At 34.0% G+C, this 13,915-nt stretch overlaps 1 long non-coding RNA gene across 1 annotated transcript; it reads left to right on the top strand.

Moving 5' to 3' along the window:
• Positions 1-7,619: 7,619 nt before the first annotated feature.
• LOC106407274 lies at positions 7,620-8,914 on the top strand. The gene is made up of 2 exons (XR_001281696.3): positions 7,620-8,065; positions 8,518-8,914. It is a non-coding gene; the product is annotated as an uncharacterized LOC106407274 (long non-coding RNA).
• Positions 8,915-13,915: the final 5,001 nt, after the last annotated feature.

The following is a 13,915-nucleotide window of genomic DNA, read 5'->3' as shown; positions in this document are numbered from 1 at the left end:
GGTCAGTGAATGTAAGCCCAAATGTGCTGTTGGGTGCAAGCCTAAGGAAAAGAAACATCTCCAGTATGGCAATTTCACCAGCCAGAAGAAACTCCACGGCGAAAAATAAAGCTCAGGCCCAATCATCTACTGCAGGACCCTCGCATCAACGGAGGAATCCGCCTATCCAACTAATTCCGGCATCCACGAGGAGGAAGGAGGATTTTCGGGCTGCTCCACCCCAGGCTCCTTAGTCATAGCCAGCTGGAATTGTTGTGGGTTGGGGAATCCTGCAACAATCCAGCATTTAAAGGAGATAAATAGAAGGAATAAACCTGACATTATCTTCTTAATGGAAACAAAGAATCCAGATGAAAAAACCCTAAAAGACCTACAGTGGCTTATCCTAGAAAACTACCACACGGTGCCACCTAAAACACCAAGAGCAGGAGGTCTTTTCTTATTCTGGAAGAAGGAGATTGAGCTTACTGTACTATCTTCAAACAAGCGTTACATAGACACAATAATCTCAAACAAAGGGATCTCCTTTCACACTACTTTTGTCTATGGAGAACCTGAGCAACCTAGAAGACAAGCATTTTGGGAAAATTTGTCAACATTGCAGTCAGATAATTCTACCCCTTGGTTCCTCACAGGTGATTTCAACGAGATTATTGATAACTCAGAGAAGTGTGGGGGGCCTGATAGAGCGGAAGGGACGTTCGGGGCATTTCGATCCTTCCTATCTAGGCACAACCTATTTGATCTAAAACACTGCGGTAGTTTCCTTTCTTGGAGGGGGAAAAGAAATACACACCTCGTCCAATGTCGTTTAGACAGAACCGTCTGCAACACAGAGTGGGCCGATCTCTTTCCATCATGCCGTAGCCAATACCTACGATATGGAGGGTCTGACCATCGCCCCCTGCTCTCGTTCCTGGATACAAGAAAGAAACGAGGAAATGGAATATTCAGATTTGACCGTCGTCTAAAAGAGAATCAGGAGGTTAAAGAAATTATAAAAGCTTTATGGGAAAGCAACTCGCACCTCCAGGTAGAGGAGAAATTGTCTCTATGTCGTCAAGCAATTTGCAAGTGGAGTAAAGCTTTTCAAGAAAACAGCAGGCAGAAAATTGACACCCTTCAGCAAGAGTTGGATAAAGCAATGTCAAACCATGTTTCGGATGAAGTGCTCATTCGGGACTTGAACTCTCAACTTCTGAAGACCTACCTGGAAGAGGAGAACTTTTGGAAACAGAGAAGTCGCCAACTCTGGTTATCCCTAGGAGATGCAAATACAGGTTATTTTCATGCCTCGGCAAAGCTCAGAAAGTCCAAGAACAGATTAACAGTCCTGGAAGATGAAGATGGATTACCCAATTATGAAGAGGAGCAGATCTCAGAGGTTATCTGCAACTACTACTCTCGTCTATTCACCTTCATCCCGTCCAACGGCACTCATATAGTGCAGGAGGCTCTGGTTCCCTGTATATCAGACAAACAAAATGAAATGTTGATAGAGATTCCAAGTAGTAAGGAGATTAAAGAAGCAACCTTTGCCATCCATCCGGATAAAGCCCCTGGTCCTGATGGGTTTTCAGCTGCATTCTTCCAATCGAACTGGGAGGTTACTGGTCCAGCGATAACCCAAGAAATTCAACAGTTCTTCTCATCGGGGTCCCTGCCAAATTTAGTGAATCATACTTATGTTCGACTGATCCCTAAGAACTCAGGGGCAAAGAGAGCAGAGGACTACGGTCCGATAGCGTTATGCAACATTTACTATAAAATCATATCAAAGCTACTCTCACTACGCTTGAAGAAGGTTCTAAATTCCCTCATCTCAGAAACTCAGTCTGCTTTCATTCCAGGAAGATCGATCACGGATAACGTTCTGATCACACATGAAGTTTTACAGTATCTACAGACATCTAAAGCTACAAAGAACTGCTTCATGGCGGTGAAGACTGATATGTCTAAGGCTTATGATCGCCTAGAATGGAATTTTGTGGAACAAGTACTCGAGAGGTTTGGCTTCTACAGCAAGTGGATCCAGTGGATTATGGAGTGTCTAACTACAGTCTCCTACTCTTATCTAATTAACGACCATGCCTATGGACACGTTCAACCCAGCAGAGGAATTCGACAGGGAGACCCCTTGTCCCCGTATCTATTTATTTTATGTGGGGAAGTGCTTACAGGATTATGCAAAAACGCAGCTAAAGAGGGTACTCTGCTAGGAGTTCGAGTGGCTAGAGGATGTCCAAGAATTACTCATCTGTTGTTTGTTGACGATACGATGTTTTTCTGCGCGGCTTCTCCTGAGTCTAGCCGGAAGCTGCAACAGATTCTGACACAGCATGAAATTGCCTCGGGTCAACAGATAAACAAAAGCAAATCAGCCATTACTTTCTCAAAGAAGACTCCCTTGGCAATGAAAGAGGAAACAAAACTGATTCTTGGAATCTCCAAGGAAGGAGAGGAAGGAAAATACCTTGGAGCTCCAGAACATTTTGGACGCCGGAAGCGTGATCTATTCACGTCCATTGTAGACATGATAAGGCAACGAGCCGTTAGCTGGTCTACCAAGTGCCTGTCAAAAGCCGGGAAACTGACGATGCTCAAAGCAGTGCTATCTGCAATCCCAACCTACACAATGTCATGTTTCGAGCTTCCGGTTAGTATCTGCAAGAGAATACAATCTGCACTTATAAGATTCTGGTGGGATGGCCCAAACAATAGAAGGAAAATGAGTTGGGTTGCATGGGACAGGCTAACCAAATCTAAAGCAGAAGGCGGACTCGAGCTTAGAAACATTCAACTCTTTAACCAAGCCCTATTGGCAAAAATAGCGTGGAGGATCATCACGGTACCAGACTGTCTTCTAGCTAGGATCCTAAAAGGTAAATATTGCCATAAACAGAGCTTTCTAGAGGTGGAGCAACCCTCGGTATGTTCTCATGGCTGGAGAGGAATACTCCATGTTCGAAATCTCCTAAAGAAAAATCTAGGCAAGGCTATTGGGAACGGCTTATCTACACGGGTTTGGAGGGATCTTTGGATCTCCCTAGATGTACAAAACATACCGTATGGACCTATAGAAGAGGAGGCTTTAGATCTACGGGTATTTGATCTTCTTACGGATGACCTCAAATGGAACAAGCAGAGGATTGAAAGATTCCTACCTGACTTTGCTGATCAAATACAATGCTTGCAACCAAGTCTGCGAGGAGTAGAGGATAGATATGTATGGCAGCCTCTCCCTTCAGGTAACTACACAACACGGTCGGGCTATCACTCGGTGGCAAACAACAACCAGGAGCGTCAGAGAGACTTACCTGTCCAGGAATTTGATTGGATCCGGGATGTCTGGAAGACAGCATGCTCTCCAAAGATGAAAGTCTTCATCTGGTCTGTGATCCAGAATGCACTGCCTCTGGGGGAGAATTTACAAAGAAGGGGAATTAATGCTAATGTCAATTGCCCAAGATGCAATGAAATGGAGACTTCAACACACATTTTCTTTACCTGTCCGTTTGCAAAGAGAGTCTGGGAGTGCATTCCCCTAAAAGATACAGTTCACCTAGCTGTCGATGATTCCTTTAAAGTAATGACAACTCGATTCCGTTCAGCGATTTGTTTACCACCAACAGGAGTCTCAAAACCAATCTTCTCGTGGGTGATTTGGTCGATCTTGAAAGATCGTAACCTCCTGGTCTTTGAAAACAAAAGCCTAACTCCTGCAGAGATAGCGTCAAAAAGTTTAAACTTAGCGAGAGAATGGAGTAACGCTCAGGATTTACTACCATCAGGTCAGAACACCAAGATGGGACAACAAGAAACCTCGGTAAGAAACTTACCTCCGTCGGATCCCGAGATCGTTGTATGTAAATCAGACGCGGCATGGGATGCAGAACGGCATAGAGCAGGACTGGCATGGGTTTTAAGAGGGAGACAGGAGTCGGCAGTGGATCAGGGCTCGACGATTCAGCACTTTGTCAACTCACCACTGATCGCCGAAGCTCTAGCCGTGAGGGAAGGTATATTCAAGGCAGCTAGTCAAGGGATTTCTAGTCTCTGGGTGTGCTCCGACAATCGAACGCTCATTCGAGCAATCAACAACAAGAATCAGAGGAAGGAACTGGTGGGGATCATTGAAGACATTCATGATCTCTCTTCTGATTTTGTTTCAATCGCGTTTTTTCATATTGGTAGAGAAGATAACGATGAGGCTGATACCTTAGCAAAATCTACTCTTTGGACCTCTAGTTTGTAATGGACCCTTTATTGGGCTACTTTGCCTTTGGGCTTTTTAATTTTAATGAAGTTTTCTGTGATAAAAAAAAAAGGTTTGAGGAGGTTCCACAGTTCATTTTAGAGCTTGATCTCGAGTTAAACGGATCTAACATGTATGACATTTTGATCTTTTCTGCGTGTGGTTTAATATAAATTTGATTTTGTTTTGTTTCAGTAAACCTACAAAGAATCTATAACCAAAGTCTTGTCGGTTCGGTTAAAATGCTCTCCCCCATAAAATCAGTTTTATTGTCACTTAAACTCTAAAAACGTAGAAATGAAATAGTCTTTTCACAACTAGCATTCAAAAGAAACCATATCATTGTCTAGTTAAGTTATACCAAGGAAGGTGCAATAGGAAATTTAACTTTTGGTATGGCTATTCAATTGATATTAAAATGCACTTTGAATATTCAAATCATTGAAAAAATGTTATACTGAAGGGATCAATCATACCCACAGTTTACAAATAAAAGTACGACTCATTATTATCTGTACGAGGAGGTCCTTTCGTTTATATTAGACGATGTTTTAACCAGAGTATCAAGATTGTAGTCATTTTAATAATTAAAAGTCAATTAACCTGAAGATAACCAATTACAGATCTGGCATTGACATGAACGTGATCTATACCAAGATATAATCAGAATCGCCATTTGATATCCTATTTAAAAAAAAAAATGAAAAGGACACATTGGGCGACTTAATCATCATGAGAATCTAATCTCATAACCAAATCAAAGTTACATATATGTTTTATAACTTTTTTTTGGTAGCTACTTTGTGTTTGTATGTTGATTAAAATCTTATAAATCATGTTAGTTTTCAGTCTTAACCCAATCATTGTATCGTAATGATTAGAAATGATTGAATGTTGAACATTTCTTTTGGCAATGGCACCAACTATATTAACTAATCCTTATTTCCTCCTTTCTTTCTTCAACTTCTCCCTTATTAGTTCCGGCATGATTGAATATAGAGCAATTAGTATACACATGAACCAAAGTTCAGTTGCCAATCTTTTATAATAATTTTTCTTTTCTGAATGAATGTTAAATTTATTTTTTTTAAAATTGTTCTCCACAATAGCTGTAAGACCATCTCCAACCCAAACTTTTTTTTTTATATAATTCTCTCAAAAATAGAGTAATTCAATTATAGGGTAAGTTTTGCTCCAATGGTTTATTTTATAATATAGAGGAAAAAATAGAGTATAATAGAGTAAACCATTGGAGCAAAACTTACCCTATAATAGAGTTACTCTATTTTTGTGGAAATTACAGAGGAAAAAATAGGCTCAGATTGGAGATGATCTAACCGCAGCCGATGATAGTTTTGCCTAACCAAATTTTAAATCTGAAGAAAAACCAAATGTCATCGGAAAGATTAGAATTTTGGTCCTCACCATGCCTTCTCCCATTTATTTCTTTCCGAATGGTTGATATTGTTGCTTGCCTCTCATTGTCATTTACTAATTCAAATGTTGCACTACAATTAGGATTGAACCAGAACTTGTCCAGAAATCAGGTACTAGAACATTGTTTTCAGTTAAGGTTTGAAAAATGTTTAGTTTGTTTGTAAAATACTCAAGTTATCTTTGTGGAACAAACTTTGCTGAATCGATCAAATGGAAAAATCAACGATAGGTGATATCATATAATGATGAAATTGACACTGACAAATGAATCTCCTCTGTGAAATTGAAGAGAAGAGAATACCCACTTCTCACTTACCATATATTCATATTCCATACGGCAAGAAGCAAATTAAAAACAAAACAAAAAATTGTTTCAGATCTTCCAGAGTAATCATGATCATATGTAAAGATCTTAAGGGTCTTTAACCACCATAATATTTAAATATCGTATCAAATATGTCTGCGTAAAAGATCTTCTAATTCTGGTTCCATAACATGCATATAGAGACACACGAGACAAAACTTGCTAATAAACTATTCCAAAGATTTTCTCTACCCAAAAAGTTTATTAATATTTCTTTTAACTTCTACAAACATTTCACATTGTATTCATTTATATTCCACTAGATAAAGATCCGCGTCTTGCGCGGAATGAGCATTAGATATAAAAATTATTTTATGTATTATATGTTTTTATATATTATGAAAAATTAAAAATATATTGAATAATAAAAAATTAGTAACTATTATATATATAATTAAATTGGTGTGAACATATAAATCAATTTTATTAATCCAAACAATAGTTTTTCTATTTGATAGGATATATAATTAAATTTAAATGATATTAATATACATAGTATATTTTTAATATTAATGTATTAGATGATGCTTTTTACTCATATGATTTTTTTTATCATTTGTATAATTTACATCAAAAACTTTAAATTACTAATAAAAAAATTTCATTATGTGATTAATAGTTTTAGTAATTTAAACTTTTAAAAAAGTTAAGTTGTTAATGTTTTCTCAAAGCTTTTATCAAAAAAAGTTGTTCAGAGTAAATTTCGAAAATAAAATATTTATGTATTTTATATGGTATATAGTTTAATTTAAAATGATATATATATCTTTTAATCTATAAAATAATTAATTAAATTAGACCTTTTTACTTATAGTATGATTTTGTAATCATTTGTATTTTGTCATAACAAAAATTTTAAATCATGGATCACAAAATTTGAATGTGGAACTTTTAACAGTTTTAGTAATTTATAATCGTTTAACAAAATTTAAAATATAACATATACAGCAAAATCTAAATTTTATTATATGGTTAAAATTAAGCAATATGATAGAAGATATACTAATTTTTATCAAATTTTATTATTCAAAATCATTAATTGTCATATATACTTTAGCCACATTAGTCAATTCCGTAACTTTTATTTAAGGAAATATAAAGAACATTAATAATGAATTTATGGTGAGTTTAATAAAAATCTTATTATATAATTTGATGGACCAACCTATTTCTCTAATGGTTCTAAGAATTTATAGTTGTTTTTAAACATTCAAAATATAAGATATACAGAAAAATCTAAAATTTTATTATATGGTTAATGTGGTTGTTTAATTTATTTTAATAATTTAAAATTAAACAATAAGATAGAAGATATACTAATTTTTATCAAATTTTTATTATTCAAAATCATTAATTGTCACATATACTTTAGCCACATTAAACAATCTGTAACTTTTATTTAAAAAAATAATAAAGAACATTAATAATGAATTTATGGTGAGTTTAATAAAAATTATATTATATAATTGGAAGGACCAACCTATTTTTCTAATGATTCTAAGAATCATGTTATTGATGACACGTCGGTACAAATATAAGTTGTAACATTTGTCACAGGGGATTATCATTTGAGATGAATATGGAACCGAAACACTCAGAGCACTATTATCGCGTGTTGTTAAAGAGAATTTTTAGGATAATCAGTAATTAAAAAAAAAAATAGATATTAAAGTAAGAGACGGATGTTAATTAGGGGAAGGAAGAAACGTCTCTTGTTGGACACGTGTTGATAGGAGAAGAAAAGGCGTTGAGAGGAAAAGAAATCTGGGTTTGTGTTTCTCGTGCTTGGGTCTCTCCGCCGCAGCCTGCTCCTCATCCACGAACGTATGTGGACAAGAGAGAGATCCAAGACTAAGATTGGATTCACGGCTCATGTTGATGCCAAGATCCGCCAGCTGAGAGGGAGGCTCCAGAGGAAACACTCGATTCCGAGCGTTATGAGCGGTATGAGTGGTACGAGCATCAAGTGAGACGACAACGTCCACCACACACCATTCATAGTTGATCCAGTAAGTGTTTTTTCTTCTTCATCTGGTTTCCTCTTTCTTGAGAAAGATGAATGAATGATAGGAAATAACGAATCTTGTACTGTGGGAATTTGTGTGTATACTGAAAATAAAATAAATTCTTATACATAGTTTTGGAAGAAAGTATTGTCATATTCAGATGTGGCTTCATTCATTCTGTCTCATTCAAAGTCTATATCTTTATATGATATAATTGCAACAGAGTAAACGAAAATTCCATTGTTTCATCTATTTGTTAAAGGTATATAAACATACACTCAGCAAGAAGAGATTCATATACTTTTATATATAGAGAAAGAAAGAACTATGGATATGTTGATTGACTAGTAAAAATATTTATCTAATATCTCATTCTCGTGTATGAACTTTTAACTTTGCAAAAGGTTCAAAATGCTGAGCTTTCTCTTTCTTTGGTTCTCATCTGTTTTTTCCAGATTCGATGTTACAGGCTACGTGACTGGCTTTGGTCAGGACCCATGAAGCTGCTTCTTCAACATGTCCGGTGGTTTCTACTCTCGTTGAAGGTGGTGCCACTTGCCTTGGCAAAACTGCTGTTGATCAACTTGCCTTTAGGTTTGTCTCTCTCTTTCGATTACCTATATATCGAATTTCAGAAAAGGACATGTAGTTTGGGATGGTTTACCTTTAGTTTCTGTTTTCTGCTTATGTAATGGGCATGATGATCCTGAGGAAGGTGAAGCGTTTAGTGTAGTATCTTTTGTTGTTGTTGTTGTTGTTGTTTTCTCTGTGTATGATTTAGGAAACATGGCTACGCTTTTTAAGTTTGAAGATCGTGTAGAATTGTTTGATGGTTCATTAGTCTTTGATTCTCTATTAAGTCTTGAGCTTTACTTGTCTTGTCTTCTTTTTTTTCTTCTTACTACCTTCAAACTGATGATGATGATCTTCTTGTGGAAAGACAAATCAAACTGATGATGACTTTTTTTTTAAAAAACCTCTAAATAGAAAACTAGCATTGGAATGAAAAATTAAGGTGTCTATTAACTTGAATTCTTAATTACATTTAATTACTAAAATATTCATCAAGAGATCCTAATGCGGTTCGTGGGTCAATGATGCTCTCATAGAAAAGGCTTTTAAAAATGTAATAGATACTTTTCCATGGACTTTGAATGAATTCCGTATTGTATAAAGTCTATTAATCAAATAATGGGCTTATTTTGGGCCCCGTTTTTTTACATTTTCAACAGTGAAGCTAGAAGAGATTAATCAAAATACAATCGAATCTTGTTGAACCAGCAATAAGAACAAAATATATATATATATATATATATACAAACAAAACCATTAAAGCACATCTCTATAGTTTTGTTTTTACTTCCAAATGTAGGTCTACCCCTTGGAAGTTTACGACCTTACGTAATTACTTAATCTAGAATCTAAAAAGGATAAATAAGTAGTGGCGATAGGATAAAACTAGGTTAATAATTAGTAAGCATGGAAATAAAGAGAGCCATGGCAGATCTTTAAGTATTTGACTAAAATATCTAATAATGTGGTCAAGAAACATAATTGGCCTACCAATAATCCATACCAAAATGCCTATTTATTGCAACTAATTCACCCCTCCATCCACTAGCTGCTCACTTTAATTAAACCACAGACAAAAAATGCATCTCCTACACAATTATTACAATTATTATGATTTCTTTACATGTGTTTTGACTGTTTTCTGTCTGTTTAAAGTAATACTAGCTTATAATTATCAATCATACTTTGAGCTTTATCCATCACATTTTACTGTGAGTATGTAGGCACTATAGACAGTAAAATTGAGTTTTATGATGGCCATGGACGAAAACATACAAGTATATCGATTTATACTATTTTATAAAAAATACTGTAAAATATTTAATTACAATAGTTTCAAACTGATACACGAGTTAAAATTTGCATAGTAAATCGTAATAAAAATTATCCATATATAGTATATTTTTTATTTTATTTTGACAACATTCATATGTAATTCTATATTCAAGCTTCGAGTCTCGTTATTCATATTGGCATTATCCATATAATAACTATGAGGATAAGGAATATCGTTCCTTTAGTTAAAATAATACTAATAGTAATAAAGAAGGAGATGGAATTAAAAAAAAACAAAAATATCAGAAGAGACAAAGAATTGGACTCTCCTTTTTACATAACTCGATTCAAAAAAATATTACAGATAAAAATGTCGGCTTCAAACCCCACAAAGCACCCACAGTATCCATGTTTTCTTCACATCACGCCTCTCTCTCTTTTTTTACGTGCCGTATAGTATAGATCTTTAACAAAAAATATAGTATATATGATCTATATTCAGTATTTTATACGTATGCACGGATAAGTGCATCCGTATATCGTAGCATTCACATGTTTTTATTACTTGTGTCAACTAACATACTATCATAATTCGTTTGCTTCCAGTCGAATTGGATAATGTGTATGAGTGATCGATGTGTAAATCGCTTGTGCATTATAAGTTATGATTGTTCATATATTCTCTATTGCTGATTATTATGATTTCTGTATTTGCCTTTTTTCATGTTGGCATTATTACGCATTCTCAATGTAATAATACAAGCCTTCCTCTCTTGGTCCCTTTTATTCCCTTTAAAAAATCTTCATCACTTTTTCATAACTTTTAATTATACAGAATGGCCACATTCATATAAAATATAAATAACATAGGAAACATGATTAAATCACAAAAAATGCCTATACAAATTTTAAGTTTTTTCTTTTGCTAGAATATACAGATTTTAAGTTGGAAGCCGTTTTCCTAACATTATCTTATTTTCTAATAAACCTACGACATACCACTTTACCAGTGATTTTAATACATTGTAGTGGAAAAGTGTTATGTGTTCATCTACCATGTTAATCTCAAAAAAAAAATTATGAGCCGTTGTATTGCAATGTTACTCTATAAAAATGAGTAAGTAGTGCAATTTCAAAAAGAGAAGGTCTAGATTCTAATATTGAAAATGGGGCTGGGTCGACATCCATAGATTGACTAAACCTGAACCTAAAATGTTACTCCATAGATTCTGTAATAAGACCCACTGGTCCATAACTGTATGCTCTACTCTATACGTACCAATAGCTCATAAGAGACGTCCTGTCACTCCCATTATTTTGGCTTTTACTTTAATGATTTTGGGGTCCATCTATTCTTATTCTTTATTCTTTTCTATCATAAATATTCACCTATTTAGTGATTAGTATTTTTTTTAGAAAGAAATTAGTAATTAGTTTTGCACTATTGTGGGAGTTTATTTGGAAAAAGTTCTTGATTTTTTATAATTTTAATTAAATAAATTATTAGTAATAGTGCAAAAGTGATACGAGTCAGGATAAGGTAAATAAATTATTTGTGGTAATTTAATGTTTTGGAATTTGGATAGTAGCTTTTTTTTTTTTTTTTTTTTTTGGTCAAAAGAATTTGGATGGTAGTTGTGGATTTATTTTCACGGATAAGAAAATCGCACCTTAAAATGTCCAAGTGCCAGAAAACACGCGGCATAATTACTCTACCGCTTGTAATTTTTTATTCAATGGTTTGAGGCGATACTCGTTGATAGCCCTGGTACGGATCCGGATATCCGGGAAATTTAGGGTATCCGGATCCGGATCCGGATCCGTGGATTTAATATCCGGATCCGGATTCGTGGTTGCGGATATCCGGATTTCGGATATCCGTCTTGATATTCCATTATCCGCGGATATCCGGATCCGGATCCGTCAAAATAATTAAAAATATTTTTTTTAACAAAAAATACTAATTTTTTTAATATAATACTTTAAAAAAAACTAATTTTTTTAATATAATACATAAATTAAATATTTATAAATATATTTATATATGTTTATAATATTGTAAAAACTAAAATATAATATTATAAGATTAATTCATGTATAAATATTAATATATCAAATATAAATATTAATAAAATTTAATATATTTAAAAAATACGGATCCGGATCCGGATATCCGGACCTAAAAATTAAGATATTCGGATTCGGTTTGCACGGATCCAAGATTTTACTATCCGGATTCGGATCCGGGCACTCCGGATATCTTATTTTCGAAGCGGATCCGGAGCGGATCTCGGATAATAAGTCTCAGGCCTACTCGTTGATTGTGTCTATAAACGCGTCGTAAGTACAATAATAGCAATCGTTCGTATAAGTGACACGTTTTCAGAATCGACGGTTAGGGAAGTTGAGAAAGGACGTGAGGTGAACTACGACGCCGTTGAAAGGCGTGAGGCTCGATTCTTACGTCGTTGCATATTGACCGTCCGATAGAAATCATCGATCTACATAGATGCGTGCGCGAAGCACATGCCGTTATGAACCGTTTCCGATGACCATCACGTGTCCTTAAGGGAGTGGCTTACTTGTTTTTTTTTTTTTTTTTTTTTTTTTTTTTTTTTTTTTTTTTTTTATGGAGTGGCTTACTTGTTGCTAAGTCCGTTTCAGATGTTTCTCTGGAAAGGCAAAGAATACAATTTAACCTTATATCTAGTGGCAGTGCCGTGCTTAGGTGCCGAGGGGCCTAAGGCGAATGAAGAAAATGGGTCATTTTTCTATATATGTATTTTCAAATATTGTAATATAATTTTGAAATGAGAAAAAAAAATCAAAATAAAAATAAAAATGTCTGTATTCTTTTTATTGAACTCTTTCACTTTAGCCTCAATTCAAAAAATATATCTTTCACTAGACTTTCATAATTTAGTTTTTAAATAATTTTTTTTATTAGGTTCCTAACAAAATCATAATTGATTTTTTTATATATTTTTATGTTTTCAAACATAATTTTGATGCAGGTGAGAGAAAAAGAAAATGACACAATTGTAGTATATTTAAATCCTTAATTTTCAAATTGAATAGAGAATATATTTAAAATTAACTGACATTTGTATTTTTTTATTTATTTATATATTTAAATTTCCTATTTGGAGATACATATTTTTTTATTTGGAAACTTGACGAGATAAAAAATATTTTGTTTTCCTAAAATCTTATTTGGAAAACAAATAAAACTAAAATTAACTTAGGGTGACAAACTTGGGATGAGGACAAATATAATTTAATGTTGTATAGCTATAATCAGTATGATACACAATATTTCACGAAAATGGGGCCTCGTAATTCGTATTATCTCTTGGGGGCCTGAGGCAATGGCATTTTTAAAATCAAGCACGCCTTATTATTATAAAAACATTTATTATGTATTTTACTATTTTTTAATAAACGAGCTTATTAATGGTGTCTTTAGTGGTAGCAATTAATTAAATAGTCCAAACTCCAAAGCTATTAATTTAAAGGACACAAATCCTAATAACCCAAAAGGTCGTTTGGGACCTTTTATCGGAATTTGATATTTTTATTTTTATTCTAATCAATTTTAAAAGGAGGACTCACTAAACGGTGCACATTAAACACATGTTAAGGAAAACATGAAATGGGAGAATAAAAAGAAAAACATGAGAAAACAAAGAATGTTTTTGTCTGATTTAAAACAATTAGATAATAAGAATTTGAACGGTTAAGGAAAATGATAATCACGAAGATGGCATGATATTATAGTTGGAGTGGGTTACTTGGCGAAAGAACCAAATAGGATTTTCATACATTTGGAATATGACGTGGGTTATTTCTCCAAGCATTACCAGATTTTTCGTATTTTTATTTTTGATTGCAAGTTTGCAACCTTATTAACACGTTAAAGTTCCAAAAATAAAATCTTACGACTAAACGGGTAAGATATTTAAATAACTCATTTTTTTGGAATATTTATTTTTATTAGTTATATCC

The sequence above is a fragment of the Brassica napus genome, chromosome C7 (genome assembly GCF_020379485.1).
Source record: "Brassica napus cultivar Da-Ae chromosome C7, Da-Ae, whole genome shotgun sequence".
Taxonomy (NCBI): Eukaryota; Viridiplantae; Streptophyta; class Magnoliopsida; order Brassicales; family Brassicaceae; genus Brassica; species Brassica napus.
This window is presented reverse-complemented; position numbering and strand designations above follow the sequence as displayed.